The sequence below is a fragment of the Ambystoma mexicanum genome, chromosome 12 (genome assembly GCF_040938575.1).
Source record: "Ambystoma mexicanum isolate Mex_15411 chromosome 12, UKY_AmexF1_1, whole genome shotgun sequence".
Lineage (NCBI taxonomy): Eukaryota > Metazoa > Chordata > Amphibia > Caudata > Ambystomatidae > Ambystoma > Ambystoma mexicanum.
In genome coordinates this window covers 138,881,306-138,908,298 of record NC_090936.1, presented here as the reverse complement: position 1 = coordinate 138,908,298, position 26,993 = coordinate 138,881,306, and the positions used below count along the sequence as shown (strand labels likewise).

Here is a 26,993-nt window from a genome sequence, read left to right as displayed (position 1 = left end):
AGCATATGGCGAGGAGTTAAGGAGGAGAGAGATTGTATTGGTGTATGGTACAGTCAGGATTTTATGTGAGAAGGTGGATAGGTAGTTGACCTCTGTTATGTTCCACGCCAGGGTCTCCGTGTGGGAAGAGGACCAGTCCCAAAAATGTGCACGCCCAGCGGGCAACCTATTTTTCAGCAACCGTTACCTGAACCAGAGATTTAATGGGGGCGATTTTGTCATCCTACATGACCCACCCAAGGCCACTTATAAGGCAAAAACATCCTGAGTGTGCAACTCGCCTAAAGACTATGTTGGGAGAGACCCAGAGAGAATTCCAGAGGGCATATGTGATGTCGTCAGACAACCCTAACACATGACGGGGACACAGGAAGGGGAGGAGCGGGTGGTGGAAAGGGAACGTTCCGTTCGTAAGTGTTCGAGGTTGAATAAAGATGTGTAGAAACATCTCTCCGGCTCCCGCCTCATTTATGCTGTGTATGGAAGCCGGCATGTGAAGCTGATGATTGAAGGCCACATCGGAACACCACACTGGCGACGAGCAAGGACACGAACCACGGAGCTAGTGGAAAGTTTGCGCTCGTGGCACAGGAGGCGCCACTAGAGTTGCAGTGCAAAACATTCGAGCAGGGCGAGAAACTGCCCCAGCAACGGCAAGTGGAAGAGGCAGATGTGAGCCCGCGGCTGTTGCCTGCCGGCGTCCAATTACACCCATCCCCACTCGCACAGGTCCAGGCAGTGCAGAGCGCGAAAAGCTCCCACTAACAGCAACGTTTTCTCACGGGTTGCAGCACAAACGCTGCCCGCTGCACACTCCAAATCCCTGGCGGTGGAGCGGTACTCCCGCCCACCTCATTAGCAGCATTTCAAGCAGCAACAGCAGCCACCTGGCAGCCGCGGGCCACAGACAAATCAAGGACCACGAAATAACGCGCCAACTAGCATCCAACAAGGTACGTCACCCTCGCAGAACCAGCACTCATTTGCAATATCACACCGGATGCTGACACCACGCACGTGGGGGCACCAGACCACAGCAGAGTCCAACTCACGACACACGGACACATTTTGCAACTGGTAGCAAGTGGCCCACACTATTTGGGCTCTAAGCAGAAGGGCCATTAAGCTGAAATTCAGTTTGGACTCCCACAAGTCTGCCAACAAATCTGTACACAGCGGATGCTAGAGGGGAAAACAGACATAGTTACACAAGCACGAATTTCCCATCTAGCAAGCAAGCAGGTCTTGTGTCGGACAACGAATCACTAACTGTACCGCTGACACCTGATCAAGTTGCTGTCATGATGCGTGCTCCCGGGGAGCCGGTTCAAGCCCTGCGTCCCCGAAAGCGGACATCCACTCCCCAAGGAAGGACCCAGCAACCCCATATAGGGGCCCTTTGGACAGTGTCCTGGCGCCTATGGCGCCAGGCTCATAAAAGACATCAGTCCTAGCGCCATAGGCGCCAGGCTCATTATGGGAGTGCTTGGGTGCACTTACCTGATGCAGACCATGCTGCAGGATCCCGGCCTCCTTGAGGCCTGAAAGGAACTACTTTACCTGTGAGACTAATTTACCATCCGGGCGTGGTCGGGGAAGGATACATACCTGATTGGAGGAAGGATACATACCTGGAACTTCTTCCAAGGCTATTTAAACCCCACCCGAACAGCCACAGGTGCTTCGCGTTGTTCTGCATCTAGCAGCTGGACGCTCACCGTGTCTGCTCCTGCATCCTGACTTCTGCCACGCCTGCCAGCATCCCGGATCACCTGCAAAGGAAGAGAAGAAGAGAACAGAAGAAGGAAGAGTCCTTACCTGCTAAATCCGCATCCCGGAGACATCTTGCCGACAATCCTGAAAAGGAAAACTTTTATTTAAAAGCTCATCGCGTCGATCGCTGCAGCGCCGCATTCCAATCACCTTTACAGGGCGCCTCCATGTTCAGCAGCGATCATCCGGATTCGCAGTCACGCCCCAGCGCCTAGGGAGAAAAAGACCAGAACAAAAGGTGAGAGAGAGAAGGGAATAAGGAAAGCTAAATCTTCATGTTAAGACTTATCTGTTGATTCATTCCCTCTTCATTTCGGGTCCGCGCCGCATCCTGGCATTTCCGGACCCCGGCCCCTAAGGGGAAAAAGAGACATCAGCGTTAATGAGCGAATGAAAAGACATTACCAAAAAACGCTCATTAAACACTTACCTGATTTCTACAAGGATTTCACCTCTCATCTCGGGTCGGTGCCTGTTCCCCGGCATTCCGTACCCCGGCCCCTATGGGGAAAAAGACACTAGCATTAGTACATTAATGCATGGACACAAGGGGAACCTCTTATCAAAAAACTTACCTGGAAGCCAAGCAAGTTTGGTTCTCACCAATCCGAAAATCCAGTGAAGTAACTGGATACCAACGCGCCCCTGCATCAGAAGCAGGATGGAGAGCTCGTCCTTCCAGACCCTAAGGTGAGACGCTACGAGGAATCACAGAAGGGTTTCGAGGAGGGTGAGAGGGGAAAGTGGGAGGCCGATTGCATTACCCCGCAGACAGTTAATCCCCTATTTTCACCTACAGAAGGATACTTCTGCGAGCCAGACAAGCCAGATTTGGGGGCCCGGTCCAGTCCGACTTCCGAACCCTGCGCATCACCTTAGAAGAGGTCAGCAGCGCGAACCAGGCCAGCGCCTCCGTGGGAGTAAGGTGAGCGTAACAGTTGCCCCGGCAAAGATGCACGACAGCCTGGTAACGCAAATGCCCATACACTTCGATCTCACTGATTCCAGCACGGTAGGGCCATGCTGGAAAAGGTGGCCGAGGGATTTCGAAGTATGTCTGAAAGCCATCGGCCCGGTAAATGAGGAGAAGAAACATAGCTTATTAACATACTCAATTGGCTCCAATGTCAGAGACATTATAGATGAGCTTCCAGAAAGTGCCACCGACACCTATGCAGGCCTAAAATCCACTCTCACAGACTATTTCACGCCGCACACCAATGTGGATTATGATAGACACATCTTTCACACAACTAAACAAACCAAAGGTGCGTTTGTCATGCTTTTAAGACTCAAAATGAAGCACTGTGACTTCAACAATTATTCCAACGAAGAGGCACTACGATCGCAAATTATAGTAGGATGTGAAAGCGCAGACTTTAGAAAACGCCTCCTACAAAAACCATGCAACTTGGAGGAAATCCTGCGTCTCGCTCGGTCGGACGCTGTGCTAACTGCACAAGTGGAAGGTTTGTATGACATCAAGATCACGCACGGCAAACACGAGAGCGTAAACAAACTGGAAGGGGCCACCAAGGGGAACCCCAAATGTTTTTGCGACAGGTGCGGCTATGAGTACCCACATGAAGGAATGTGCCCCGCCATGGGTCAACCGTGTGCAGCGTGTGGAGGAGACAACCACTACAAAGCAGTATGTAATATATTTCGCAACAAAATGCGTAGTGACGGAGGGGGAGGAAAACTGACGCCAAGTAAGGAAACAAGACCACTAAGCCCACCCGAAGCTCCAAATTGACGCACAAAGCCCCTCCACGATGGCACAGAGAGGAACGGTCAGACAGAAGACAAGAACGAACCGCAGGGGACTGGAGGGACAGCCGACTGCCCACCTCCAGACCATGAAGAAGACCCAGAAGATATATCTGATGCCTAGTCGAAGACTCTCAGTCTGACAGCGGCTACAGCATTTCCTTAGAAGAAAATCCCCAACGGCACGAGAAACCACATGAAAAACTGCGGAAAAAGAGCTATCTGTATGCACCGGGCAACCTGACTGCCAAAGAGCACAGTCCAACGCTTGTGATACAAAACAACGAGACAGAGCTGAATTCCTGGTGGATACAGGGGCCACCGTAAATGTCATAAGTGAAGAAGTATATCACAACATTCCGCGTGCCCCACACCTGCGACCAGCCAAAGCACAAATCTACCCTTACGGATCCAAGGCACCATTAACATGTAAGGGCTACTTTACTGCCACGTGCAGCTACAAAGGACAATCCAAAGAAATCCCCATGCATGTCCTGGAAGCTGCCACGGAGAGCGGATGCATCCTAAGCTATAAGGCCGCTATTGACATGGGCCTCATCCATGTGCTCTACAGACTCATGGTACATAAGTACCTAGACCCCACTGCGAACATTGAGCAGATATTCCCCACACTCTTCAAGGGATTGGGAAAACTCAACAGACGCCAAATAGAACTCCACATCGATACAAGCATCACCCCAGTAGCACAACGCTACAGGGCAATCCCATTCAACATACAGAAGCAGGTGGAAGAAGAACTGACAAAATTACTCGAGGCAGACATCATCGAGCCAGCAGAAGGCCCCACACCGTGGGTGTACCCCATCGTGCCTGTACCCAAATAAGACTTGAAAGATATTTGCATCTGTGTAGACATGCAAAGACCAAACAAAGCCATACTCGGGGAACGCCACCAAGCCCCGCGCATTACGGACATGGTCCACCTCCTAAATGGGGCAACAACGGTCTCCAAATTAGACCTCAACAAAGCTTATCATCAGCTGGAAATCAAAAAAACATCCAGATACATCACCACTTTTTCCACCCATCTGGGCTTATACAGGTACAAACGCCTCAGCTTCTGCGCCTCATCGACAGCAGAAATATTTCAGTTGGAAATCTATAATGTCATCAAGCACATACCGAACTGCCTGAACTACAGTGATGGCATCCTGGTGTTTGGATAAACGCAGGAACAGCACGACAACACCCTCATGAGAGTGTGCATGGCGTTAGAGGAGGCCCACGTCACGCTAAACAAGGAGAAATGCGAGTTCAGGAAACAGACCCTACGTTTCTTTGGACACATTTTCTCCTCCAACGGTATGACACCACATTCAGAGAAGGTCAGTGCGCTCACAGAAGCAGAACCACCCAACTCGACAACAGACTTGCAATCATTCCTAGGGCTGGCGAGCTATTGTACACGCTATATAAAGGATTTTGCTTCAGTCAGCGAACCCCTTAGAGCACTCACCAAGCACAACACAGAATTCAGATGGATGGAACAATGTCAGCAGGCATTCTAGTCGATAAAGAAGCGCATATCTAGCGCCCAAAACATGGCGTACTTTGATCCCAAGAAAACCACTGAACTTGTGGTAGACACAAGCCCTGTAGGCCTAGGGGCCATCCTGACTCAATTAGACGAGGGAGACAGCCTATCGAGACATATTGTGTCGTACGCCAGCAGAAGCCTATCCAAGACCGAACAAGCCTACGCACAGGCTGAGAAGGAAGGACTAGCGGTAGTATGGGCCTGTGAGCATTTCCACCTATTCTTGTACGGAAAACCTTTCACGAGAGTCACTGACCACCAGGCACTGACATTCATCTACGGAAACCCCCAGGCGAAAATGCCACCACGCATAGCGAGATCAGCATTGAGGTTGCAGGAGTATCAATTCAACATAATACACAGGCCGGGGAAGGAACACAACCCCGCTGATTTTCTATTGCGCCACCCATGCAAGGAACATCTGCCATCTCCATCCGTTGCAGACCAATACATCCAATATGTGGTCCAGGGAAGCACCCCAAAGGACCTTGACCCACACAGATAGCGCAAGAAACACACGCAGACCAAGGACTACAAATCATTCTGAGGTGTCTGGAAACCGGACACTGGAAACAAGCCAGGCAGTTAAAGGAAAACGTAGAAGAGGACGTGAAGCAAGACATCACCTGCCTCGTTGTGGTAAAAGAGGAACTAGCCAAATTCTAAGAAGGATTCCTGTTAAAGGGCACCAAACTAGTAATTCCCAGAAGCCTGAGAAAAAAAGTGCTTGAACTGGCGCATGAGGGACACAGGGGCATAGTATCCACCAAAAGGATGCTCAGACAAAAACTATGGTTTCCACATCTTGACACACAAGTTGAAGAACTGTTAAAACACTGCCCCACCTGCACTGTTATAAACCCACACACGCGACCAGAGCCATTGGGCATGACAGAGCTACCCTAGGGAGCATGGGAGGAAGTCGCAGTAGACTTTTTTGGACCACTAGACGGGGGAGAGCACATACTCGTGGCCGTAGGCGAGTACTCTCGATAACCCGACATTCAGATAGTACCATCCTTCTCAGCGTTCCACACGATCCCAGCTCTGAACAGGATGTTCGCTATTTACAGCATCCCAAAGGTAATAAAATCAGACAATGGGCCCCCATTTACCGGACAGGACTTCAAAACGCTCGGTGAATACATTGGATTCCACCACCGGAAAATAATACCACCGTGACCTCAAGCCAACGGCACAGTGGAACGTTTTATGAGCAACATCAAAAGAACTGTACAAATTGCCCGTCTGACAGGAGAGCCCTTAGAAAAGATGCTGTGTCAGCTCATGAGAGATTACCGCAACACTCCTCATAGCACCACGGGAAGAGCTCCTGCAGATGTGATGTTTGGACGAAGCATACGGACCCGACTTCCACAAGTGACTAACAAAGACAAAGGAGATAGCGGAGACCAGGACATGCGAGAACAAGACTCCTAGAATAAAGAAGTCACAAAGAAAAGGGCTGATGAATCACGACAAGCAAAGGAACATGACTTTGAGCCTGGCAACGTGGTCATAGTGAGACAGAACCAAGAGTCGCAAGAGCATGGCTGCTTTTGGAGAAGAACCCCTGACAGTCGTCCAGGTGAAAGGGTCCCTCGTCACCGCCGAAGGTGCCCAGAACATCACATCCCGAAACTCCTCACATTATCGGTGAATGCCAGGAGTTGTGCCATGTGCACATCACAACCCATCAAGCCCAACCACCGATGGGACTCACCCTATGAAAGGGATGGAGAAGAATCCAATGCAGAACTACCACCAATGCCACGAGATGTACCTGAGAAACTGGGAGACATGAGGCCCCAAAGAGCGAGAAGGAAGCCCAAAACACTCATTGAGGAAATTAATTAAAATTGAGTTAGATGTTTAGTATCGGGGGTGTGATGTCGTCAGACAACCCTATCACGTGATGGGGAACACAGGGACACGGGAAGGGAAAGAGCAGGGTGGCAGAAAGTGAAAGTTCAGTTCGTAAGTTCGTAAAAGATGTGTAGAAACCTCTCTCCGGCTCCCGCCTCATTCATGCTGCGTATGGAAGCTGGCGTGTGAAGCGGATGATTGAAGGCCACATCAGAACACCAAAGCATACATTGTGGCTTTGTGCTTTACTGAGTTTAATCAACCTGGATCCTGCTGCAAGAGACTTCTGGTTTTACGTACTTTACATATGGGGTTGCAGACACCATTTTGTTCTATGTCAAGCAGTGACCTCCCAAATACCTGAAAAGAGCTAGATCCTGGGTTTGGAAGGGATGGGGAGAGCTCCATTTCTGCTGCTGTGATTATAAAGACAATTTTGATTTATTCACTATACTGGAAGAAAGGTGGGTTTATGATGAATCTCAGGGTATTGTCACTGCTCCCTTTCCCATGAGGCCAGGGAGGTGAGGATGCTACCCGATAATCCCCCTGGGGGTGGTAGTCAGTGGGTGGGTGGATCTCATGGGGAGGTATGGCCTGCATGGGACCAGTGACAAATATCTTGGGAGAAAGCGGTATACACCCTCTCCTTTTCTGTCCCTTCTTTCCTCTCACCCCAGTCAGGTCTCTGAGGTCCCCCCACACATCTATGTACCTCTGTAAGGCAGAAGACCTCATCCATACAGGTTGTACTGGGATGAGGATGAGTGAGGCTTACCCAGGTGGAGTTCATACAACCACTAACATGAAGAAGAACAGGCAAGGAGGCAAAAGCTCACTGCCGAACCAACTTACGTGGTACAGTCAACCAAAGTCAGCCCCAGCAATAAAAAGTGAAGGACTGTGTACCTTATCAGATCTTCCCTGGAGGAACCAAGGTGTGGCTGGGGGCACGCCACAGAGAACAGGAAAGGCTGACATAGCCCCCCACCCCCTTGAATACAAGCTGTGTACCCCATTGTCCAGATTGGAGAATCGGAGGTCCGGGGGAGATCGGGAAACGGACCATGTGGACAGGCCAAGAAGCAGACCCTGAGAGGGACCAGTCTTGGGAACACTGCAAAGACACAAAGTTACATACAAAGTCTGGCATATGATTAGGTGGATGATACAATACATTTAGGTTAAGTGTGCTGTTATAGTCAAATTCTAATTTGGCAAGTAGAATTTCACAATCTGATCATTCCGCCACATTCACCTGGCAAACGGGTAGGCTATTCCGAAAAATAAGCGCCACCCCATTGCCGTAAATTCAGTCCTTCCTAAAAATGTTGTAGCCCTCTGGGACAGCAAGCATTAAAGAAGGGCCTGCAGCAGAGTGAAGCCATGATTCAGAGAGAGCACAAATATCAATATCCTGCTCTACAATTACATTTGCAAAAAGTCCTGCAAGACTCATTAAACCAACCTGTCTCCCTATTTTTCTTAGACTTGAAATTGCACTGGAAACTATTGGTCAGGGACCCCATCAGGTCTGTGAACATCTGTAGAACGCGGCCTGAAGATGTACTGAAATCAGAAATTGATAAGACAAGGTATCAGTTCGATGACACCGCTTTTTCCCGAAAAATTATAGGATCACATTTTGCCCATTTTAACCTACATTTGCACTGAGGATTTACTTCACTTAAGTCCAGTTGGGGGTTAGAGATTGGAATTAACTGGAGACATTGACACTTCAGGGTCAGCCTTAGCGGGAAATGATCACTAAAGATTTCTTGTACCACCTTAAAGTCTAGTATCAGCTTCCAATGTGACACATGCATAAAAAAGTTATTGATAACGGATGACCCAAATGTGTTTTTAAATGTCAGTGCGCCAGGTATATCAGATTTAATAGAGCCATTTAGTGAACACACACACCAGTCCAACAGTCACATGCTCAATTGTAAACCCTTGCGGCATGTCCTGTTACCCAGCAGCTGTGGTTCAACGATTCCCTAAGCATTATCCTCGCTGGCATCGTACAGATCTACTGGTACACCATTACCCAACTTGACATTAAAATCACCCCACAAAACCAGCACCGTGTGACAGTCAAGACAGTCCAAAATTATACCCTCTACTAATTCTTTCAATGTCCCCAGCTTATTGGTATCCGCAGCATTGGGGCTATTATAGAAGTTGACGATTAAGATTATATCTCCCTGCGCAGGCATCAAGGTCACATATTGTACATAATCAGAGTTAGTTTCCATTTCCTTAATTCGATAATTCAAAGTAGCCATTATCAATATTGTCAAACCCCTATAGCAGTGTTCCCTTTTCTTCTTCGAAGACTTTACTAAAAATGAGACAAACCCATCTAATGAGAAATCCTCCAAAGCCCACGTTTCTTGTAACAAAACAATGTCATGTTGTTTCAGATAAGCCACTATATCCGGATCTTGGACCCAGCACTGGCTATATTCCAGCTAGATGGCATCACCTCTACACTAAATATCCTCAACATACTCCCTTCAATCTCCTTCACCTGTATCACCTCCTCTTCCAATTTCCTCAATACTTTCCCTCCTATTCTCTACTCCATATAGCATCACTTCATCCACCAATCTTCTCAATAATCTCCCTCCAACCTCAAACTCCCTTCAGATGATATCACCTCCTTCCTCAAATCAACTCAATCCTCTCCTTCCAACCTCAAAATGTCGCTCTCAAGAGACTACAAGCTCACCAAACACCTTCTTGTTGCTCCTTCTCAAACCCCACAGACTCAAAGATGGAACTGGCAGGTTTTCATAGTGGCTCCCCTTCTCTGGGGTGGTGCTTAGATGTATGCATTGCACATGGAGGCTCTGCTACCCTTGAATCGGGTCATGTACTGGGGTGGTTATGTGGGTTTCAAAGGTCTTGGGCTGTGGTCACATAACGTCTTGCCACCAGACAGACACTGAACATGTGTGAGGGCTCCTTCTCTCCCTCTGGAATTCATACATTTTCCTAGTGATATATTTATTCATGGCTCAAAAGTCCCTAATATGCCTGTGCCTTTTTCTCTCTAGCAAATGAATAAGTATCTGGAGTAACCTCTCTGCCCTCTATCCACCATGGAGGTCAACTCAATAGGATTCTTTAATACCACCTGCTTCACCTTTGCTTTAGATATTCCTGGTGTTGTTTGGGCACTTCTCTTTAGAGTGTTGGCATACAGGGCAGATTTTGTTTGATATCGGAAAAAGGTTACTCACCGTAGTGGCAACTGGATTAGAGCCTGTTGCTAGGTAGCAAACAATTATAATTTCCTGGAAGCACAGGCATTTCCTAACCACGCCTCTGTGTGGCACCCACCCTGCACGCCGCTTAACTGTCAGTTCCTTTTCTCCATCGCATTGGGTGACTTTTTAGCGAGGATGGTGGGCAGGCATATGGAGGAAAAGGGATTTAGGACTAAGAGTACAGGTGTCACTACGGTGAGTAAACCTTTCCTTACTCGTACGTCCGATCCTGTTTCCTCCATACTTTTGGGAGACACTGAGGCATCCCTGGAGAAATTGGGCGGATGGATCTCTATTTTCCAAATACATTCTGTAGAAATCGCCTGCCTAAAAGCTGCGTCTTTTCACAAACTGTTGTCGAGGGAGTAATGCTTACAAGAGGGGTGAGGAGTGGCCCGCGTAGCCCCATTGCACATTTCCTGGACAGAGACTGAAGACTTCACTCTTAAATGAAGGGCATGAAGCCCTTGAGGAAGGTTCGTTCCCTGAAGCTTGTAGGTCTCAACAATGGTGGAAACCAGCAACTGCAACAGAATAGACTTCAAAGCTGCTGCACTGGGTGTTCCGTTGCAAACTGCAGAAATAGGTGAGTATGCTTTGCAAGTAACTTTGTCCTGTGCAAATATAATTGTAATGATCATGCCACATCCAGAACGTGCCAGTGCTTCTGTAATCACTGGAGGGGGGTATCTGTACTTCTGCCCCCTATATGGTACGGTAAAGGCACAGAACAACGCCAGCAAGGTTCTCAATTTGGTAAAACGTGGCGAGCAGCCTGGCTTAATCTAAGAGGAGGTGATGCAGGCAGGTTCTTAAGTACAGTGTTTCCGCAAAGCTCCCAGAAAGGAATGTCCACACACTACGTTAGGTGATAACCCAACTTCTTTATATAAAATAAGGTTTTCTACTTCTACCAACAGTATATACATATAAATATTAACACTTTGTAAATGGAATACTTATTCGGAGAATTATAAATATATACACTCTAGGTGGTACCAGACACTACTTAAATTGAGTAAGAACTGCACTAACTGCAGGCAGTTTTAAATGGCAGGTGAATTCTTAAATAAGGTGCAACCAGCTTAGAATAGCAAAGAAGGCCAGGTTAGTTATGAACAGTGGCATAATGCTTTCTTTAAACTAGACAAATAATTCTGAGGGAGGATGGGTGTTAGGGAGAATTCTCTCTTTAGGCTGAATTTCCTAACCTAGTGAGTCCCCCAGCAGCTTTGCTGGATTTCTGGAGTTTGTTTTTTTCTCCTGCCAAGAGTGAGACTCTTTTTCTCCCACTCTTGGACATGATTTATGGTGTTCCTTTGACTGTTAATGTGTTTTATGGGCTATGGGGTCCTTTACTACATAGGGTCTCATGTGTTTTTACGATGTGTGTTACACAGCACTCTCCGTGCAGTAACATAGGGGTGTCATAGTGACACACCACCATAGACTCCATACCCTGGGACTGACTACTGTCTCCCAGGGCATGTAAAGTCACCATTGGCTTTACTAGTCCCAAATTATTAACAGAAACCAGTACACACCATCATATTGTGGACGTACTGGTCGGGGCAATTCGATTGCCCCGGGGTCTGTTAGTCGAGGGGGCACGTCTCCGCCCCCCCTGATCGAGTTTTGGCTGGTGGCAGTGGAAACTACTTTTTATATCCGACCGCAAATATTTCCCTATGGGATTTTCCCATTGTTCGAGGCTACCAACTTTAATTATTTAATTCTCATAGCCTCGAACATACCGCCAGTTTATTTATTTAATATTAATTCGCCGGTTGGTATTTTTTGCCAGGACTCGATTCTAAAATGGCGTTTGTGTTCTCTTCTGTGACTCCAACCCAAGTCGAGCCCTTTGTTACACTTTTTGGCGGGCTTCTCCACAGAAGCCTCCAAAAGTGGTGCCACTCTGTCTGGGTACCCCAGGGGGTGTGGGAGGGGGGTTAGGCACCCTGGACTGAGTTACCTTGGCAACTCAAGTCGCACTCTTGTGTGATGGCTCACCACTTAGCATGTTTGATTGACAGCTAGGCTGAGGGAATGGGCGTATGCCGCATAAAAGCAGGGCTTTGGGGACTGGAACTTCAGAAGTCGCCACTGGACCTGAGAATCCGAAGAGGGAGAAGCTGAGCCGACCTACCACGACAACACCACCGGTGGAGCCCTGCGTAACCGACTCACCACTTCCCGACGACAGAGAAGATCTCCCGGCTGGAGAGGCTTCTTCCACTGACTGGTGGGCACAACCAGTTTACCTTCTTTCTCCGCACCCCAGACCGGTTTGTGGTCGAACTGCCCATGCCAAGCACCCCGGCAGCCGGATAGCCACTCACCATCGAACCGCGAATCAACGGACGGCTCCTTGTACCTGAGAAACTACGCGGCTGGTTTCCTCCCTGCCAGTGCAACGGACTCCTGTCTTCCTCCCCGACGAGATCCTCTCTTCCCCCGGACGAAGCACCGACTTGCATCCGCTGCCAGGAACAACTGCCCCCGCTGGAGTGTTCTCACCACTTTAAGGTACCGTGTCCGCCAGGCCTCCCTTTCTAAAGATTGCTACAAGGTAATAATAACCCCTTAACCTTCTGGACTAGGCTGGCCGCCTTGACCTTCTAACAGGTCCCTTTCTTTGGTCCAACTCCTTTTTGAACCGTTACAAGACTTTCGTGCACTGCAACCGTGTGACCTTGGACACATTTCGTTTGGATCCCCTTAAGCGGATCCGGCCTACCGACTCTGAATTCCTCGTGTTACTTTGCCTTCCTCCCTTGTGTTCGTGAAAAAGTGTTGGGATCTGTTTCAATTTATTCTCTGTTTTTCTCTCCATTTTAACACGAATTATTAGAGTGCCATCTGCGTTAAGCGCTCACCGCTGTCTGAAAATAAGTGGGGCTTTACTTAAGACTTGTCAAATATTCTTTTAAGGGAGTGTATATCTTTTAGTGACCGTGTTTTTGAATTGCTTACTATTAGTGCCTGTGTGTTTTTCTAGATGTGGTTTTAAATAAATAATTATATCTCTTTTACACCAAGCCCTGGTCAGTGTTGACTTGTTCTATTGTGTTCTCTTGACCTATTGTGAATACTCTGTATACTGCCTAACTCTTCTTGAGGGAAGTCTGACTGCTCAGCCACAGCTACCAAGTGAATCTGTGTGATACAGACTGCTACCAAGTGGGTTTACTGCCAAACACCTGTAGTCCTAAATCTTTTGCAGTGGTCCCAGAGGGAACTGCACAGGTTTCTGCCTAACAATGGATAACCTGGAATAGAAAACTTAGGGGGTAACTCATGTGGTCTTTTACAGCTCAGTCCAATATTGTTCAATAACTTTGTGCTTGCTTTTAAATGGTTCTATCACTCCAAAGTACCCGAGAGGTCACAGGAGAACAAGATCAAGATGAACCGGGGACCCCTGGACAACTCTTGAGTCTAGAAGATGCTCTTCCTCGACACATTACCTGGCAGAGTTTCTCGGCTTTACTCGACGATTCCCTCTGAGGATGGACCCCCTTTGGAAGAAGGAGCCACTGGGATGCTGAGTCCAAGAATGGCAGCAGTTTGGCTCTTCGCAGTGCTCTCCTTTAATCTACGATTTCTCTGACTGTAGAAGTCCTGTGAAGAAGACGCTTGCTGTGGTCTCCTTAAAAGGTTTGGTGGATGAAGTTAAGACCCCTGTGACCCTTCGATGACTTCTGGCGGCGATGGGTGCATAGGTCAATTTTGGTGTGGGGGGTTTCAGAATATCACGGTTTTCCGACTTTCGGTTCTTTAGTGCTGCAGCCACAGCACTGACCTCTGGACGGCTTCTGGCAACTTGGACTCAACCACGGGAGAGAACTTCAGACCCTCACTAAGTCTGAACCCTCAGGATGACTTTGATAGCTTATGGTGGCGGGAAACCCACCAGCGGACCATCCACAGAACCCAATGACTCTGGGCTCTCTCCGGCGGGAAAAAGTGGTCAGTGGTGACTGCAAAGATGTCCTTTCAAATGTTCTTACACAGTTTGGAATTTTCACAGCTCCGGGTGTCCAGCAGTACTCTGCCAGGGTACTTCCTCTTCTGGGCGGTAGACAGCAATGGCTTCCAGCGGTCACGAAACGCACCTATGGAGCCTGGGTGACACCAATAGGCATCGCTGGCTCGAGATGTCTGACACTCCTCTGTATTTCGAAGACCACTTCTCCGGATGGCAGGCACACAGGACTGGCTTCCAGGATACTTCGATGAAGAGTAGCAGTTTTGCACGATGGTCCCTCGTCGATTGGGGAGTGGTCTCCTTTGCAGGTCCTCTCTGGATCAATCCTTGGGAGACACGGCAACCTTTGGATTGTTGAAGAAATGCAGCAGCAAACTTCTCTTCCAGCTTGGCTAAAAGGAGCAACTTCTTCTAGCTAAGCTTCAACTTCAGCTCCTGAACAAATTGGGAAGTGAAAGGTCCCCAGATATACACATCTGTCTCTCATTCACTCTGCATGAGCCAGGCTCAGGCAGCCAATCGCACAGTAGGGCATTCATGCAGGCAGTCAGTCAGCCAATCAGGCTCACAGGCATTCAGGCCATTCACTCCACCCAGACACCCATAACAAAGGAATGTGGATTGGGGCAAGTACCCAACCTTTCAGCACACTACACTGCATTTATGTCAGTTTCAGGCAGGGCTGTCTCACTCATTGTGTCACACACACAGAAACCAGACACCCACAACAGAGAATGTGAGTTTACCTCAGACTCCATTCACACAGGTCCCACCCCTAGGGTGTACCCACAACACACAACACCTGGGAAAGCTCCAGTCAGTCTGACAGGAGTCAGCCCCATAGCCATATATGGTATTTCCACCCAACAGCCCGTCAGGGGGAAAGGGAACAACTCAGACGTATATGGTGTTTCCACCTAACAGCCATTCAGGACGAAGGGACAGAGTCTGGGCTTCCCAGAACTTTGGGAAACAAGGTGAAAGGCAATAGAAACCATGAGGCCACAGGGGCCATCTTGCCTCCTAACATGAATCAATTGATTCCTATGGCAATGCCTGGGTGTCCCAAAAATGGAGGACACTCAGAGCCACCGCCAAGTCAGCATGTAGCTGCCACCAGCCCATACACATAAGGGGTGCAAGGATGTAGCCCCACCCATGGGTGCCATAAGGGTATCCCATGGGTGTTTTTCACCAAAAGATAAGAATGAAGAGCTGCACTGCTAGAGGTCCAGACGGGACCTCAGTGGCAGAAAACAGAGAAAACACACACAGAGAAGTAGTAGGACAAGGACAGGAGGCCCTGTCCCTCGATAAAGCATTTCCAGCATCAGAGCTTCTCAGTCAGTGTCTGAACTGGAAGATGGGAATAAAATCGGGAGAAATATTTTCTCATTAAGGTGGAAGGCAGATAGAGCCTTTGGTAGAAACCTACGTTCTGAACACAATCTTCTCTCTATGGATGAAAATGTAAGGTTTCTCTGCCCTAAATGATTGTAGCTTGCTTACACTGCAGGACAAAGTAATTCCAACTAAGAAAGCTGTTATAAACAACAACAAACAAAGTTCGGTCAACGCTATTGGCTCAAAATGCTTCCGCATTAGCAAAGACAGAATCGCATTAAGCTCCCATGTGGGTGTTGTCTTCTCGTTTGCGGCTATAGTCTTTCTAGACAGCTGCAATGCCTTCATGCTATTCGGTTTGCCAGCGAGACAGCCTGCCGCTTGCTGTTTAAGTACATCGCTATTGCTGCTTGGCTCTGCATAGATTCACTAGCATGCTACTCTCCACTAAGTGCGTGATAAAAGAAAGTAAATCATCTAGGCTTGCCTTTAGTGGGTTTTATCACCCACCAGACCCAGTGGCAGAAGTGCATCAATTTGCTAGCATATAAGGACCTGGTGGAATCCTTCCTAGCAGCCCTATTGGTTCCCAAGATCTTTGATACAGCACCAGGTGAATGTAACTTAGGACCCCATGGACCAAACCGCAAAAGAAAGTGCTTGTGGGCTACGGTGCAGGGTCATCTCCCCTGTTGCTGGAGAAGATCCACACTCAAAGGTAAGCTCAAGGGGGTCCTCTATTCTCAGCAGTCCCCAGGTCCAAGAACTACATAGTCTTGGGCCATTTCAGTAAAATTAGAATCGGAGGACAGTTCCTCATTCACTTTAATTCCTGCAGAGTCCGGCCATCCCACGGGAGGAGGAAGGCACCCCGAGAGTTCTCCCCCTCTTCTTAACAGGAGGCATAAAGCATGCACTTTTTGTTCTAGCAGGTGGGGAAAAAGTTGAGTAGCGGGGCACCCCATGTCCAAAAGATCGGCTGCAGTCCTTCCACATGCAGCTCCCACTAGTGGGGGATAAATGACTGATTTAGAATATCAACCCTTGCATTTTCCTCTCCCGCCACAGTGGAGGTTATCAGGAAGATGGACTGTTGTAGGCACCAGCCGCACAACTCGAGGGCCAAAAAGCAGAGGGACACAAACTTTGTGCCGCGTCCCCATCATGTTGTTGATGTAGATCAACACCTGGTGACCCTCCAGGTGGAGGTGAAATAACTTTAATGTCAGATAAATAGCACTGAGTTCTAGCATAATGATATGCTAAACCCGTTTCTCTGGGCTCCACAGGTCGTGGATTTCCCACTGCGCCATCTTGGCTCCCCAACCCAAAAGTCTCCAGTCTGTCGGAGGGTACTGGTGGGTGAGAGGGAGAAAAGGGCATCCCCACTGGCAGGTTGCTTTCATCAAACCGCCACTCTAGGTCTGGGTACAATGACTCTGACACCACTCTCAGCTCCGTCTGAGCCAGCACGGCTAAAGACCAGCCATTGTGATGTCTAATTGTGTATGCCTCATTTGTATCCTTGCATGCAGTACAACCAAAATGCGTGAGGCCATTAAGCCCAAATGACGTTCGAATTTCACTGCTGTGAGTTGCTCACTGCTCAAGAACTCCCTGTACAACAGTCATGGGACCTCATTACAAGGTTGGTGGTATCTCGGCGGTAAATCTGCTGAGATACCACCAAATCGATTTACCCTTACCGCCACTTGGTCCGGGGGAATTACCGGCAGATTACAAGTGGCAATAGGGGAGTGTTAGTCCTCATTTATGGAGTCCATAGGATTCCATGGGGATTTCGGCAGAATTACCACTGGTGGTAAATCCACCAAAATTGCAGTTTTTGACAGTAAGGTGGTGGAATTACCTTCAGCAGTTTGCTGGAGGTTTTTATTCCACCTTACGTTCAAACCCATAGTTTGTGGTGTGGTAATGCAGTGGTAATACAGTGGTAACTCTTATCACTGCATTACCACCATTTTTGTCCACACTGCCAAACTCATAATGAGGCCCATAGTACCATCTTTCTTGCTGTTGGGGGTGCAAGGAACCAGGAATGAGACACAGACACAAGGACATATGGTTTTGGCCATAAACATTTATTACAAATGAAAAGGGGGTTGAAAAATGCCCCTCTGTCCCTACTATAAGAGGTATTTCCCTAACTAACATAAAATGAAGGGTCTGTCCGATATCAGGATGTCCAAAGCAAATTGTCCTATGTCCAAAGTACTATTCCGGCCCTCACATTCTAACAAAATTAACTCTAAGGTGAAAATGGTAATGTATTTGACCTTGAGTAGTGTATAATTGTTCAAAAAGAAAATGCGTAACTCCAACACAAACTGTTCAGAAGGATAGAGTTCTTTGTTCCAAAGAGTGGTTCCCTTTCCCTGGATTTCTCTTCACTCTGGTATTTTCAAGAATATCGGTTCCTTAGGTTTCCCTTGATCAACAACACAATTGTTATACAAAACAACTTGGCTGTAAGTCTGTATATTTGTAGCATACCTGGTGTACTCTCCCGTCAGGTTTTCTCTCCTCTTGTGTATATTTTAACTCAGCCTTTTGCCAGTCCTGCTGTATCCGTATCAGGACTTCCTTAGATTATGTATTGTATACACTGTTCAATTTGACCTTGTCTGGTATGCTTCCTTGCCAGGACTATCTTACATAAATACTTTTGCAGCTTGCATCTGCCTGGTATACCCTCCTGCCACCGAGCTTCTCATATATATGTTCTTTTGACTTGAATCTGCCTGGTATACTGTCCTGCCAGGCTTTTCTCTTGTGACTTGAATCTGCCCGCTTACTCTCCTGCCAGGGCTTTCCTCTGTAACTTGAATCTGCATTGTATACTCTCATACCAGGGCTTTTCTCTTGTGACTCGAACCTACCTGGGATACTCTCCTACCATGGCTTTCCTTATATGTATACTCTTGCAGCTTTTAGTCTGCCTGGTATATTCTCCTGCCAGGGCTTTTCTCATATGTGCACTTCACACACGTACAAACTTGATAGTTTCTTATGTGTATTTTGTTCTGTCTTGACTCTGTCTGATATACTATCCTGTCAGGGCTTTTCTTATAGGTATATAACATACACTTACTAACTTGACAGTCTCTTTAAGTAATACGCACATCCTCACTCTTTCTCATACACTTCATTCAATGCCATTTGCTTTTGGAAGGATTGCAAATACCCCGCTTCCCTTGGGTGGACTCACTGGCTCTTGATGGTGTGTATAGGATCTCCTGCGGCAAGGGTGCAGCTCTTCTGTATTCCATTCCTTCTCACCACTTCTGCCTCTGCAGCTTCTGTGCCTCTCATGGCTCCCGCTCTTCTGTTCGGCGTCTCTCTGGGCTCAGGCGGTGAGGAGGCTGCCTTTTGGTACATGGGAACGCTTTTAAGCTTTTTGTCTGCTTCTGGCATCATCACAGCATGCCATGCGAGTCAGTTCTTGAGAACTTGTATGAAAAGTCTAGAAAAGTAGTTGTGAAGCACGTCCTGACGATTTGTGTACAGAGTATGGGGAAGTGTTTTCAGTAACCTTCCTAGGTAGGTGAGGGGAGGTATGACAATTTGCCATTAAGGCATGGGGAATGGATGGTGTATCCTCAAAAGAAACAGGGTTATGCCATGTCTCATCCGATGATGTCATGTCGCTCACTTGGGGTTTGCCTCCCTCATATAGCCGCCCCTAGGGTCAGGATGAGGTAGCGACTGCCATCCCCTGGCCACATGGGGAGAGGTCACCACTGGGAAAGAAGCGATGATGCCATCGGAATCTCCTGTCCCTTGCCTTCCACACAATCCCAGATGAGAACAATATTCTGTAGCCTCTAAGTGAGGATGAGAGAATACGTGTCTCAGTTGATTGTAAAGCCCACGGCAAATGCCAGTTTGACCCCATGCTTGACTGATTCCACCACCTGAGAAGGAGTGGATCCATGAATCAGCCAATCGTCCAGGTACGGGTAAATAGGAATCTCCTGGTGACACAGGATGCACATCACTGCATCCATCACCTTTGTAAATACTCTCAGCACTGAATTTAAGATGAAGGACGGGACTTTCTACTTCAGTATTTTTAATGCTGAAGTGAATGAATTTCCTTTGGGGCATCCGAATCGGGATGTGCATGTACCCATCCTGTAAATCCAGTGCGCACAACAAACCTCCCTCCATCAGAGACGTTAAGATTTGACCTGGTGTAACCATCTAGAACCTCTCTGCTGGAAAATATTGGTTGATATTGGAGAGTTGGTGGGTAGCCCTCTATCCCGCCTTGTCCCTCTTGGCCAGAGCGAAGAAATTCGAGAAGCAGACTTTTGAGGGAGACTCGAGATGAAACACCTCTTTCCTCAAGACCTTCCTCTTCTCCTATTCCTTCGCACTCCCTCTACCCTGCTAACCTAGCTCTCTGCTCTTTCCATCTCTCACGTCTGCTCCCTACAGCTTGCTGACTGGCTGCCTGGTGTACATCACAGTCTCACCGGTCCCGGACACCCCCGCCAGTCCTCTTTCGCACTTGCCTCAGGGCCCCACACCTCAGGACCCCACACCAACCCACCGTTATGGCACTTAGAAATAACCCAAGTTCTCTATGCACTTACCCCAGTCTCCACCGACTGGGTGCACTTGACCTCCCCCCCATTACCGTCTATGGACTTGCACGTTCCAAATGCAATGTGCCTGAATATCGTCTGTCTGTTCTCCTCTGTCTTCCCCCCATTTTGCACTGGTAAAACTGCAGAATCTCTGTTAGGCCTATTTGCTGTGTCTCAAATGTTAAATGTATTTTTGTATGCACTAACTCTGCCTGTACAGACTATTATTATCTCAGAATTTCAAGGACTCTGAACAACTGTTGTTTTGCCCTTGTTCCCACCTTTCATGAGCACTTTGAAACACTTCCTGTGTATAGGCGCTGTATAAATAAACAATACAATCACAATCAGCTTCAATAGTTTCTGGAGTTTCTCCAGTAGGTTTGATGAAAATTATTAAGAGGGGGTGAGGGATATGGGGAAGGGATCGGGAGTTTCTTTCCACTTCTTATGACCGATAAAGTCCTGGGGTTGATGTTATTTCCCTCAATGATGAAAGGTGGAGGGGTACCCGTCCACCTACTTGCATTACATTCTGCTGGGACTGGGGGTGTCAAACTTTAGGCTTTCAGCCTGGCTCGACAAGTCACTCAAGTATGTTTTGTCTGCTCAAGGTTTCTTCCTTGTTGGCAGTCCTGAGCTCTGGCTTTGCCTATCCCTGAACTGAGATGGGGTCAGGAAACCCTGAAAATCCACTGAAGTCCTTGGGCCCCTCTCTTGACTCGGGGCTGCTGGTTTGGAGGCAGGCCTGGAGATGGCTTATAGACTTTTTGCTGTAAGAGAGGGGGGTCTTTTCATTAGTAAGCTTTTCATCAGTGCTTTGATGAGAGTCAGACCATCAAAGAGAAAGGCATTGACCTTTTCCTGGACCTCTGGCAAAAGCTTTGGGCTCTTGGGATTGGACTTACATTTTTAATGCCTAAATACTCATTTTACTCCCACTTCCAAATCTTATCTGGAGCACTGGGTAACAGGCATCCACACCTTATTTATGGGAGGCACATTGTGAGGCTTCATACACATTTTCTTCACCTCTACTAGTATAGCTGGCTGTAGAGGGATCCCAGTCTTCTCTGGCCTCTTTGTGAGGACCACTACTAAAACCTACGGTCCTCGGGGATGGGGAGTTCCAGAAACTCCATGATGTCCTCTATTTTCGTGTGGAACACACATTCACTGAGGGATCTAATCATGCTTCTCTTTCTCAATATCTGCAGCGTCTTTCAGCTCAGCAGGAGGTTTATCTTGGGGATCCAAGGGCCCTGTTGGGATCGGCTGCCTGGTAAGGTCTGCCGTGAGCATTTGAGGTAATACCTACTCGTCGTTGCTGGGGGTCCAGCAGGCAAGAGCATTTCCCGTAAAATGTATTTAAAAAATCTCCCCATGTCAGTACTTGTCATGAAGATCTCCAACCTAACCATAGGGGGTTCTTCTGCTGACGGCGTGGGTAACGGAATGCTAGAAAGGCGTGCCCATATACAGCTCCCAAATGCACACTGTCCACTGAACTTGTGACTGAAAAGCATGAGCTGCCTGTTCAAGGGACAGACCAGTGAGTGCAAAGGTGGCTGGCACTGTTGCACCAGCCTATTAGGGGCTGAAACATGCAGGGTTTCCATCTACCCGCCTGGTCCGTGGCCATCCGTGGCCAAGAGACATCTCATGCACCGTTCCCCCATTCTCCTGACTCGCACGTGTTCAAGAACAATGGAGATCCCTCTGACACTGCTCAAGGTCACTCTGGGAACAGCATGAGTGCAGTGAATCTGACAGTTTGTTCCGATCCCCGTGCACCCAGTCTTTTCAAAGGTCCAGATAAGCCCTCCCATGCACACACAAAGTAGGCCTGCATTTGTGCTTTTTTATTTTTTATGCATGTCTTTCGGCTGCTAAAGATGGCACTGACTTGGTGCAGGGTCCCACACGGAGACCGTGAAAGGTGTGTCCTTCTGCCTGTCCCATGGGAGCAGGCACAGTGGTGCCTGTATTGCCTGGGTATAGCATCCCTCCTATGCCCGCACCCCTTTAAGTGGATTCTGATTGCAGCCATTAGACCCATGTGTGGAGGAGCATGAACTTTCCTCAGTCCACGCTGTCTGGTAGGGGTTCAGGGTGTGTGCGTGTCAGTGCAGTCATGAGATTCTTTGCTCCCAGCCCAGTGACCCACAGGAAGAACGCGGTAGGCCCAAGACATATCCCCACCTCCATTATCCTCTTACCCCACACAGAGTCCCACAATCCCATACACTTCCATGCATCTTTGTAAAGCAGATGAACTGACCTCCCTAGGAAGTAGTGGGACGAGTAGGGATTACCTCTGGGAGTCACCTACCGAAACTGGGATGAAAAAGAACACAAGAAACCCACTTGGGAGTACTAACAGCAATACTGAGATGAGGGGGAGTCCCAGAGTAATGCAGATTGACCTGCAGAACCAACACGAGCGGTCCAGACAATATGAAACCAACAGGTATAATCCAAGGATAAAAAGGGAAGAAAGACTTTACAACCTGGCAGATCCTTCCTGGAAGTGCCAGGAAAAATTAATGCAGCTGTGAAAATGGAGACGCCAGAAGTGCAGGAGCAGAGACACTTGGCCTCAGGCAGAAGCGTCCCCAGTAGACCCGCCGTAGATTAGAGAAGGAGGCGGAAAGAAGTACAAGCAGCCGACGAGGGGAGCTAGTGTGCGCAGGGAGCTGGAAGCGCACCGTCTAGAAAAGGACGAATGCAACGAGGACTCTGTGGTTCCTTGAGCGACCGCTGGAGCCCCTAAAGGGGAGGAGAAGCCCACAGACAACCAGAGGTCGTCAGTAAGGCACCTGGAGAGGTCCAGGTAATCAGGACCGTTGGTAGCAACACCGAGGTTCGGAGAGCTCGCAAGGAACGTGTCTGGGACCTATAACAAGTAACAGACTGCCTCCAAAGCATTCTTCATAGTCACAGTGCCTGGCAGGGGATTATATTTTGAACTGTGCAAACCTGAGAAAGGCTAGCAAAAGAAACATATCCCTGGCATTTTGAACTGTTAAAGACTGAGAAAAGCCAGGGGAAGAGGCACACACGCTGATGTTGTAAAGGGGTCTGGGATCCACATGTGAGAAACCAGTGTTAAGGGGTTTGGGACACGCATAAAGAGAACCAGTGTGAAGGGGTCTGGGACCCGAAAAAGAGAGCCAGGGGAAGAGAGTCTTTCTCCCTGGTGTTTGTGAACATTGTAACAAAAGCCAAGGGAAGGGAGTTATTCTCTTGGCATTGCGAGTGAACATTGTAAGAAGCCTGGAAGAGGCCACTGGAAGAGAGTCGTTCTCTTGACATCCAGGTATTGCAGCTGGAACTTTGCTTGTTTTGTGAACATTGTGAGAGTCCTGAGAGAGACCAGAGCACAGGAGTTACTCTCTTGGTACCAAGGTTTTTGAATTGGAACTTTGCTTTTGAATTGAGACTATTCAATCTGGAACTTTGCATGCTGCCTTTGACAAGAACTATAACCTGGGGAAGGGAGACATTCTCCAGGGAATAGTCCTTCCCAAGTACTGGCATGGCAGTCCTCTCCACAGAAGAAGGGAGCCATTCTTCTATATTAAAAAGACTCATTTAGTTTTAGTTTACTTAGACATGTAAGGGAAGGAAATAGGTTTTTGGACACAGGACAGTGGACATTTTAGTTACAACCATTCTGACACATCCTTAGTATTGAGTTGAGGCAGGCAAATCCCTCCTAGTAATAAGGACAGCTAGGATATTGTCTTTTATTTTGTTAAGAATAAATGTTTCTGCCAACAGTAATACCACCTGTGTGTCAGTTTCCTACATCCACACCCTTACAATGTATAGAAGATATTAAAGAGCAGCCTTGACCACTTGACTTGATGAGGTCACTGACAACGATGGACATCTGGAGGGTAAAGCCCCAGAAATCTGTCCATCTTAGTTTCAGTCTTATATATTGTGAGCGCACCATCAGTGTTCTTACCAAATAGCTGCATTCCAGAAAATGGGAGGTAGAGGATTTGGATTTGTACTTCCGGCTTCAAGCCTGTAGATTTGCTCCAGGACTGCCATTTTAGCACCACTCTGCAGTTCATGACTCATCTGGCATCCACCGAATCCAGGGTGGCTTGCTTGATGTTGCCCAATGCCAGGACCCCTTTCTGGAATAGATCTTTGGTCTCCCACTGCTCATATTCCGGGAGGACCTCAAACAGCAAGTGTACCTTGTCCCACTTGTCCATCTCATTGAGGGTGACAATGGCTGCTGTGCAGGGTGCCAACTGGATGACCCTTCTCCCTGTTGAATCTATCTTGCAGGTCTCCTTCTCAGATGGAAAAGGGGAGGATGCCCCAGGCATTGCTGACTTGTCCATGTAAGCAGACACCACAATTGAATCAGACCAAGGTTGGGTTTTTTAGCACAGTGGAGCAGAGGCTAGGGTCATGTACTTTTAGTCCAACCAACTAATGGCCACAAGAGTCAAAGGCAGGGCCTTGAAGACTTGCTTGCCCTACTTCCACACCTTTAGCATAATGGGACCTGCTGAGCTGACTCGCAGGACCGGCTCAGCTTAGCTATCAGTACAATGCTCTCCTCCTCTTGACTGCCCTGGATATCCGGATTTAAGTGGCTAACCAACCATTACTTCAAACTCCAAAAGGCGATACTGTCTTTTAGTGGAGAAGTGGCAGGTCATCGTAGTTTGGTGTCTGCTTGGATGCACAGAGTATGTCCACGTACTGCTCCTGGGATCCTTCCTCAGAGACCTCTTGAGAGTATATATGCATCTGTACCCCAAGCCCCTTCCCTGGGCCGAGGATCCCTGTCCAGAGCAGAACCGTTTCATCACCTCAAAGATTTTAAAGGATGGGAGCATGTCCTCTTTGTTAGCTGCCACAGTCCTGTGTTCTTCCTAACCTACTAATTCCCAACCCATGAAGTCAGATGTCTTTTTTAGGAGGAAAGCGATGTAGATAGCAAGTGGCATCACTTCAAGAATGACGAGCATCAACAAGGGGAACAACAGCATTGGCTGGCTCTTGACCTTCAACGGGTTATAGACATGCATGAACCCATGCTCTGCGACTGTCTGTGGGTGTTTCTTCTTGATGGGTGCCAATGCCGACTGACAAATAACTAATACAATCCTAACCTCACCACTGAAGACACCACCATCCATTAAATTGAATGCTGGTGGTCCGTCAGCAATGACTCACCCGATGACGGTGTGTCAAATGGTAGCAGCTGTTCACGTGCTGTCAACAATGAATCCTCCACAGCTAACATTGGTGGTGACGATGGTTGCTTCTTCTTCATCATATCTGATCTTGGGGCATCAGACCCCTCTACAGCTTCAGCAGTTACAAGCCTGGGTTTGTTCTTCCAAAACAACCTCTTGGTCTCCCCATCCCCTCCTCCGTGCTTCTCTTTCATATTTCTAGCCCTTTCAGCTGCTTACATCTGAGCCTGTGTAGCCAGGCTAGGTGTCTCCTGTCCCTGTCAGCCCTCGTCCTGGAGGAGAGTACCTGGCACAGATCACACGTGGCATCAACAGCGGGCAGAAGCCGTACATTCAGTGCTCATGGGGTTCCTCCTGCCCAGTGTTCTTCCGCCGGCACTTTCGGTGCAATTTGAAAAGGGATATCCTTCCCTCTTCTTCTTGGCTAACAAGAAAGGCTTACAGCTACAGAAATTACCCCGATAAGCAGTCCACAGAGCCCTGGTGCAGTCTAGAAACAGAAAAATAAAACTCACAAATTGAAGTAGTAGAGCAGAAAAAACAGGCATTCTCTCCCAGGGTTCGAAATTGAGGGGTGCTGGGAGCTATTTAGATCCTGCTTGTAGCCTAGAAGAGCCTGGTTTGCTTGACACCAACAGCTATGTGAGGGGTCAGAAATGCGAGGCGGCCAACTTGACAGAGGTTTTTTACAAGAAGCCATTTTATTAAATTATAAGGGTGTGATAAATGCTTCGCTTTCCATAACCTAACAAGGATTTCCCTGCCCGTAAAACTAACACTAAAGGAAAACACTCCAATAAAAGAAATCTGCCCCTCACACTTGTACATACAACACAATCATACATATATCAGTTGGCCATTCAAGTACAACAATTTAGCAGTTATATTTCAACATAAACTTTATAATCATATATCCTTGTAACACAAGTCGGATCCCCTTCCCCAGGATTAAAGCAGGGTTTTCCAAATTAAAGTTACAAATGAGAAAGCTCTTTCAATGCCCAAGCTCTGCTCTGAATGTAAAACAAAGATCTTCTCACTCCAAAAGTCTTTCACCTGGCGTTTGGATTGTCTTATGATTAAACACGATATTTTAAATTTTAAATTTTATTATAATTTTTTTACTATACTTGATTCAATTGAAAGAAAACAATTTTTACAAGTGTAAACAAATTTAAAAAAGTGTTTCCCCCTCCCTTGTTCCTTTCCCTGCAGTTTTCTTGTTCCAAAATGAAAGTACATTATTTTGACTTTGTAACTTTAGAATTTAATATTGTTCCACCAGTTGTCAAAATTAGGAAGTGTATGTTCCTGTAGGGTGTCAGCGTTGATTTTCCGGTATCGTTGTGCGGTTTTCCTGAGTGGTTGCATCCTTAATGGTGGCTGTAGCTTTAGTAGATCTGTTTAGTCTGAGATTTTCAAAAAAACCAACTACAGCTATTACCCACTTTGTTTTCTCCCCACTCATCAACCTGTTCCACCATTCTTCTTCATCATAATGATTCAAGTTTTTTAAAAAATGGCCCAAATGAATTGTGGAGCTAATTCTGTCCCTGGACATGTCAATAGGAG

At 47.7% G+C, this 26,993-nt stretch overlaps 1 protein-coding gene across 1 annotated transcript in view; it reads right to left on the bottom strand.

Moving 5' to 3' along the window:
- Positions 1-26,993, bottom strand: part of RIBC2 (RIB43A domain with coiled-coils 2) — a 387,543-nt gene that overhangs the window by 168,023 nt on the left and 192,527 nt on the right. The gene's annotated exons all lie outside the window — the stretch shown is intronic.